Source organism: Penaeus japonicus, unplaced genomic scaffold (genome assembly GCF_977035675.1).
Source record: "Penaeus japonicus unplaced genomic scaffold, GWHDUDI00000001_assembly GWHDUDI00000015, whole genome shotgun sequence".
Lineage (NCBI taxonomy): Eukaryota > Metazoa > Arthropoda > Malacostraca > Decapoda > Penaeidae > Penaeus > Penaeus japonicus.
Window position 1 is genome coordinate 839,362 of NW_028234417.1, and position 7,500 is coordinate 846,861.

The window sequence follows — 7,500 nt, forward strand, 5'->3', positions numbered from 1 at the left end:
CATGGGTCATTTGAGCACCCTTCCTTGTACTTGCTTGTACTTTTCCCCATTACCCCCCCCATAATCTTTATCTTTACCTCCCTTCCTTCTTCCCTCCTTACTCCCACCCAACCACCCCCCACCCCCACCCCCACCCCCACCCCACCCGCCCCTGTCCCCTATACATGTCATTCGATGTGATGTTCTTGTCCGCCCACTTTTCATGGTCAGTCCAGTACGCCCATGACCTTGTTTATGGGCGGGTGGGCGTGTACGTGAGGGTGTTTATTTGCGTTTTATGGGGGATTCTGTTTCATGAAAGTTAATTTCTTTTTCTTTTTTCTTCTTTTTTTTTCTTTGGGAATTAGTTTTTTTTTATCTTTGTCTCTTTTGCGTATCTTTCTTACTCTCTCTCTCTCTCTCTCTCTCTCTTTCTCTCTTTCTCTCTTTCTTTCTCTCTCTTTCTCTCTCTCTCTCTCTCTCTCTCTCTCTCTCTCTCTCTCTCTCTCTCTCTCCTTCTCTCTTTCTTCTCTCTCTCTCTCTCTCTCTCTCTCTCTCTCTCTCCTTCTCTCTCTCTCTCTTTCTCTTTCTAACTCTTCTCTCTCTCTCTTCTCCTCTCTCTCTCTCTCTCTCTCTTCTCTCTCTCTCTCTCTCTCTCTTCCTCTCTTCTCCTCTCTCTCTCTCTCTCTCTCTCTCTCTCTCTTTCTAACTCCTCTCTCTCTCTCTCTCTCTCTCTCTCTCTCTCTCTCTCTCTCTCTCTCTCTCTCTCTCTCTCTCTCTCTCTCTCTCTCTCTCTCTCTCTCTCTCTCTCTCTCTCTCTCTCTCTCTCTCTCTCCCTCACTCACTCTCTCTCTTCCCACTTCATATCCTACTTTTATTTTTCCTAGTTTTTATTCGCATCTTATTACTCTTCCACTAAAATAAATATTAGGGTAAGAATAAGAAAAAAACTCTCACCCCCTCCCTCCTCCTCCTCCTCCTCCTCCTCCTCCTCCTCCTTTGACCTTCGTGACCTTGGCTGACCCAGCAGGAGACTCTGGGGTCCCACAAACAAACACTGGGTTCCTCTAATATTCATATCTAGTGGCTTTATAACGTCAGGCAATAAAGTATTTTTTTTATAGAGCTTTTGGTGAATGAATGAGTTTCACTTTTTTTTTTTTTTTTTGGTGGGGGGAGGTAGAGTGAGGGGAAGGGTTATTCTGTATGTGCCTTTGATTCCTTCCCTTTGTCTAATTCATGTTTTTTTTTGTTTTTTTTTTTTTTATCTTTCGTGGGTTATGAGTATCATCACTCAAATCTTCAAGAATAGCCCATTAGCGTCAGTAGATACAGCACATAATGCATTATTTTTGCTCTCCCAAGCAAAGCGTATGCAAATTCCCTCACTTTTATGCTTTAGCGAATGCCTTGGTGATGATATTGATGACCTCCTTAGCGCCTTTTTGTGGCCCCGGATCCCTTTGACGAGTCTCGCACGTGTTCGGATGCGATGCGGCGGGCGTGACTCAGGGCGGAGGCAGCGCAACACGAGTAGTCGAGTTACTGTGTCAACATTAGCCCGCCTGGCTGGCCTGGAGGGGCGTGAGGGCCGTCAGAATTCGCGGGGCTGTCGCGCGCTCTTTGTCCCCTCGCCGCGCAGTGCCACTCATTTTTCCCTCTCCTCTCCTTGCAGACGAGTGCGACGCAGACGGCGGTTTGGTCTCCCGGATGATGGGCGGTTCGGCCATGACGCCCACGGGCCTCCTGCAGGGCTCTCCTCCCTCTCTCACTCCCGGCCTCACCTCCACCTCGCGGGCGGACGGCGTGGGCGCGGGCGGCGGCGGCCAGTGCGCGCCCCTCAACCAGCCGTACGCAGCCGACATGTGCACGTACGGCCCCATGTACGGCCCTTATAACTACGGCAGCGTGAAGGCGCGAGGCTCTCCGTACGCGCGCACCTCGCCCGTGTACCCGCCGCCGTACCCCGCGCCGCCGCAGCTCAACTCGCAGCTCTACCGCCAGCCGCCGACCTACCACGACTACTCCTCCAGATAGACCGGTGTCCCCCCCGGCGAACCGACGGCGACCAACTTTCCCCTCTCCTTCTGCTCCGCTGCTTTCTGCTTCCTCCGCCGTGGCCGCCTAGGCCCCCCGCGGGTGCGTGCGGGCCCGAGGGAGCTGCGAGAGCCACGTCGTGCGCGAGACGTGGCTCTCTTCGGCGGGTTCGCGGTGTCGGCGGCGGCCAAGAGGTGGCGGGACCTCCATTGTGCCTCCGCGGCCTGACGCCCTCTCGCGCCCCCGCCTCCTCGCCCTCCCTCCTCAACGACACTCGACGTGCATCTCCGGCGCGCTCTGGCGTCGCAGAAAGGTGTCCCGAGGCTGTGGCAAAAGGCAGTTGCAGTGACATTACCGCAAACAGTTGCCTTTCCTTGTCTGTAAATAACGACGAGCACGTGGTCTCATGGTGGTTATCGTTTGACCCGCGAGAGAGATGTAATGATAGTGAATCTGACATATTTAACACTGTACTAAAGCAAGGCTGAAAAACAGGTGTGTTCGTCGTATTCGGAATCTTCATTCATTGGATGAAACTGACTGCTTATTCATTAAACAGACATTCTATCTAACGAAATCCGAAATGTGTTTTTGTTTGGTTGTGACGGACTGCAAATGAGATGAAGTAGTTGCGATCGTGACATTGATGTTGCCGGCAATAATGATAGTTTTGTACTTTTGTAAAAAAAAATCAAATTATTGAAGCAAAAAAAGATAATTAAGATTTTACATACAGGTAGCCAGTGCCAAAAAATATATAACATATTATGAGAGATGTAGCTACATAACTGCCGGACAAGTGTTGGGATGTACACGAAGATGACAAGAACACCTGTACGATTAAGCTTCATCGGATGCTGGAGTGAATGAAGATGAATAAACAGTGACGGGACGAGAAGTGATAGTGAAGCAGATTGTGAAGGATGCAATAAAGATTCTGGCATATCAAACGCTGACAAAAGAATCGCCGACAATCATATATCAAGAGAGTAATAAGGAAAAATACCAAGATCCTCTTTGACTCCAGATAATGTATAGGCTGTGATATGTAAGGGTTTAAGTATGTCACTTGGAAATGTCTTGTGACGTGTGGTTGATGTCTTCTGTGTACTATTAACTCGAAATGACAGATTAAAATACCTTCGCCTACATAGAAAGAAAAGATTCAGATACCATCAAAGCTGAACAGGATAATGTGGATATAGAATCATATTTAGTTAAAATTATATATCCACGTATATGGACTGTCTGTGAGTTAAAGTGGAGTAAAGGATAAACCAGGAAAATAGAGAAAGGGGAGAAAAAGAGGGAAAAAAGTAAGATGAAAGTGTACATGGACATCCAGGTGTTTACAGTGTTATTTCGGTGATCAGTTACCATTCATATTGTACTTGTAATATTGTCATTAATACGCTTTGTACAGTAATCAGCTAAGTATGCTAATGTAAATATATATATAAATATATAAATATATCAAACCAGCTGTATATATCGTGTATTTATACTTACGGTCCCTCTTCAGCCTCCTGAACTACTGAACGGTTCGAGATCTGTTGAACATTGAGGGAAAACAATATTGTCAAATAAAAAAGGATTATATCATATCTGAGTTTCATTATACCGCATGGAATGATGAAAAAAAATATGATGGCAGCTAGCGAGGGAGACAGAGAGAGACAGAGAGAGAGAGAGAGAATGAGAGAGAGAGAGAGAGAGAGAGAGAGAGAGAGAGAGAGAGAGAGAGAGAGAGAGAGAGAGAGAGAGAGAGAGCGACAGAGAGAGAGAGTGAGAGAGAGAGAGAGAGAGAGAATGAGAGAGAGAGAGGGAGAGAGAGAGAGAGAGAGAGAATGAGAGAGAGAGAGAGAGAGAAAGAGAGAGAGAGAGAAAAAGAGAGAGAGAGAGTAAGAAAGAGAGATAGAGATAGAGTAAGAAAGAGAGAGAGAGGGGGAGGGGGAGTAAGAAAGAGAGAGAGTAAGAAAGAAAGAGAGAGAGAGAGAGAGTGGGAATGCCAAGGAAAGAAAGTATATCAGAAATACACACACAGGGACAGAGTAGATTAAGGAAGAAAAAAAAGAAAAAAAAAACAGGAAAAGAAGACAAAGAAGAAGAGTAAATATCAGTCTTAAGTCACCGTAATAGCAGTGAACTTCGGTAATTGCCCGAAGAAGCATCTGAGCGAAGTGCTGCAGTGCCATTCTCAGCGCCAGGGGTGCCACGACTAAGTGGAGGGTCCCGGTTAATGATGCCGTTTTTCACCGCTCATTAATTCTTACGCGTCAGCCCTATGGCACCGTGGCACTGTGGCTCCCTGAGTGCTGAGACCCCCCCCCCTTACCTTGACACCATGAGTTCTTTGGACCTTAACACTATGACCCAATGCCACCTTGGCACCCTGATCCCACACCGCCCTAGCACTCTGACCCCACATCACTATGGCACTCTGATCTTACATCACCCTGGCACTGTGACCCCACATTATCCTGGCACTCTGACCCCCCCACGCCGTACTCTCTCCCCTTATCGCCTTGGCACCCTGATCCTACATCACCCTGGCACTGTGACCCCACACCACCCTGGCACTGTGACCCCACACCACCCTGGCACTGTGACCCCACACCACCCTGACACTGTGACCCCACACCACCCTGACACTGTGACCCCACACCACCCTGGCACTGTGACCCCACACCACCCTGGCACTGTGAACCCACACCACCCTGGCACTGTGACCCCACACCACCCTGGCACTGTGACCCCACACCTCCCTGACACTGTGACCCCACACCACCCTGGCACTGTGACCCCACACCACCCTGACACTGTGAACCCACACCACCCTGACACTGTGACCCCACACCACCCTGACACTGTGAACCCACACCACCCTGGCACTGTGACCCCACACCACCCTGACACTGTGACCCCACACCACCCTGGCACTGTGACCCCACACCACCCTGACACTGTGACCCCACACCACCCTGACACTGTGAACCCACACCACCCTGACACTGTGACCCCACACCACCCTGACACTGTGAACCCACACCACCCTGGCACTGTGACCCCACACCACCCTGGCACTGTGACCCCACACCACCCTGGCACTGTGACCCCACACCACCCTGGCACTGTGACCCCACACCACCTTGACATTGTGACCCCACACCACCCTGGCACTGTGACCCCACACCACCCTGACACTGTGAACCCACACCACCCTGACACTGTGAACCCACACCACCCTGGCACTGTGACCCCACACCACCCTGGCACTGTGACCCCACACCACCCTGGCACTGTGACCCCACACCACCCTGGCACTGTGACCCCACACCACCCTGGCACTGTGACCCCACACCACCCTGGCACTGTGACCCCACACCACCCTGGCACTGTGACCCCACACCACCCTGGCACTGTGACCCCACACCACCCTGGCACTGTGACCCCACACCACCCTGGTACTGTGACCCCATGCCATCCTGGTACTGTGACCCCACACAACCCTGGCACTGTAACCCCACACCACCCTGGCACTGTGACCCCACGCCATCCTGGCACTGTGACCCCACACCACCCTGGCACTGTGACCCCACGCCACCCTGGCACTGTGACCCCACGCCACCCTGGCACTGTAACCCCACACCCTTCTCGTACTGTGCCCCACACCATACTAATTCTGTGACCCCATACCACCAGGTACTGTGACCCCACACCATCCTGTCAGTTTGACTCACCGCCACACTAGCACCTTGACCCCACACCACCCTGGCACTGTGACCCCACACCACCCTGGCACTGTGACCCCACACCACCCTGGCACTGTGACCCCACACCACCCTGGCACTGTGACCCCACACCACCATGGCACCCTCACCCCACACCACCATGGCACCCTGACCCCACACCACCCTGGCACCCTCACCCCACACCACCATGGCACCCTCACCCCACACCACCATGGCACCCTCACCCCACACCACCATGGCACCCTCACCCCACACCACCATGGCACCCTCACCCCACACCACCATGGCACCCTCACCCCACACCACCATGGCACCCTCACCCCACACCACCATGGCACCCTCACCCCACACCACCATGGCACCCTCACCCCACACCACCATGGCACCCTCACCCCACACCACCATGGCACCCTCACCCCACACCACCATGGCACCCTCACCCCACACCACCATAGCACCCTGACCCCACACCACCATGGCACCCTGACCTCACACCACCATGGCACCCTCCCCACACCACCATGGCACCCTCACCCCACACCACCATGGCACCCTCACCCCACACCACCATGGCACCCTCACCCCACACCACCATAGCACCCTGACCCCACACCACCATGGCACCCTGACCTCACACCACCATGGCACCCTCACCCCACACCACCATGGCACCCTCACCCCACACCACCATGGCACCCTCACCCCACACCACCATGGCACCCTCACCCCACACCACCATGGCACCCTCACCCCACACCACCATGGCACCCTCACCCCACACCACCATGGCACCCTCACCCCACACCACCATAGCACCCTCACCCCACACCACCATGGCACCCTGACCTCACACCACCATGGCACCCTCACCCCACACCACCATGGCACCCTCACCCCACACCACCATAGCACCCTCACCCCACACCACCATGGCACCCTGACCTCACACCACCATGGCACCCTCACCCCACACCACCATGGCACCCTCACCCCACACCACCATGGCACCCTCACCCCACACCACCATGGCACCCTCACCCCACACCACCATGGCACCCTCACCCCACACCACCATGGCACCCTCACCCCACACCACCATGGCACCCTCACCCCACACCACCATGGCACCCTCACCCCACACCACCATGGCACCCTGACCCCACACCACCATGGCACCCTCACCCCACACCACCATGGCACCCTCACCCCACACCACCTTTTTACCCAACTCCGTGTTGATCCTGTGGCACTATACCTTCCCCCAGACACCTGTTCTTGTAGACTGGTACTACAGGCTTCCCAAGTGGACCTTTAAGTGAGCTCAACACAAGAGCTTTATCTTAAAAAAAAAAAGCTCATGAGAGATTATAATTCGATCATATGATATAGTTCTATAACGATTGATTTATCTTTTGATAGCATCATGCTGTGACTGGACACTTTCTTCTCGGGTTAAAAAGAGTAGTTGAGTAAACATACAATTAAGAAATCACATGATAAGTCAATAATACTGCTTACTTAATCAAATGATAAAAGGACAGCACTTTGCTCGGAAATTATTGCTTACTTTATTCATGAACTATCAATATTTTGCCGCGAAATTTCCTTGGATGAGTTAAGTGCCACTCCGATAACAAATTGAATGTCACTTTTTAAAAATGGTTGAGTTGGTATCATTTAAAAGAGTGCCACTTTTATAGACGTACCACTTTTTAAAATTTGTTAAAAATGT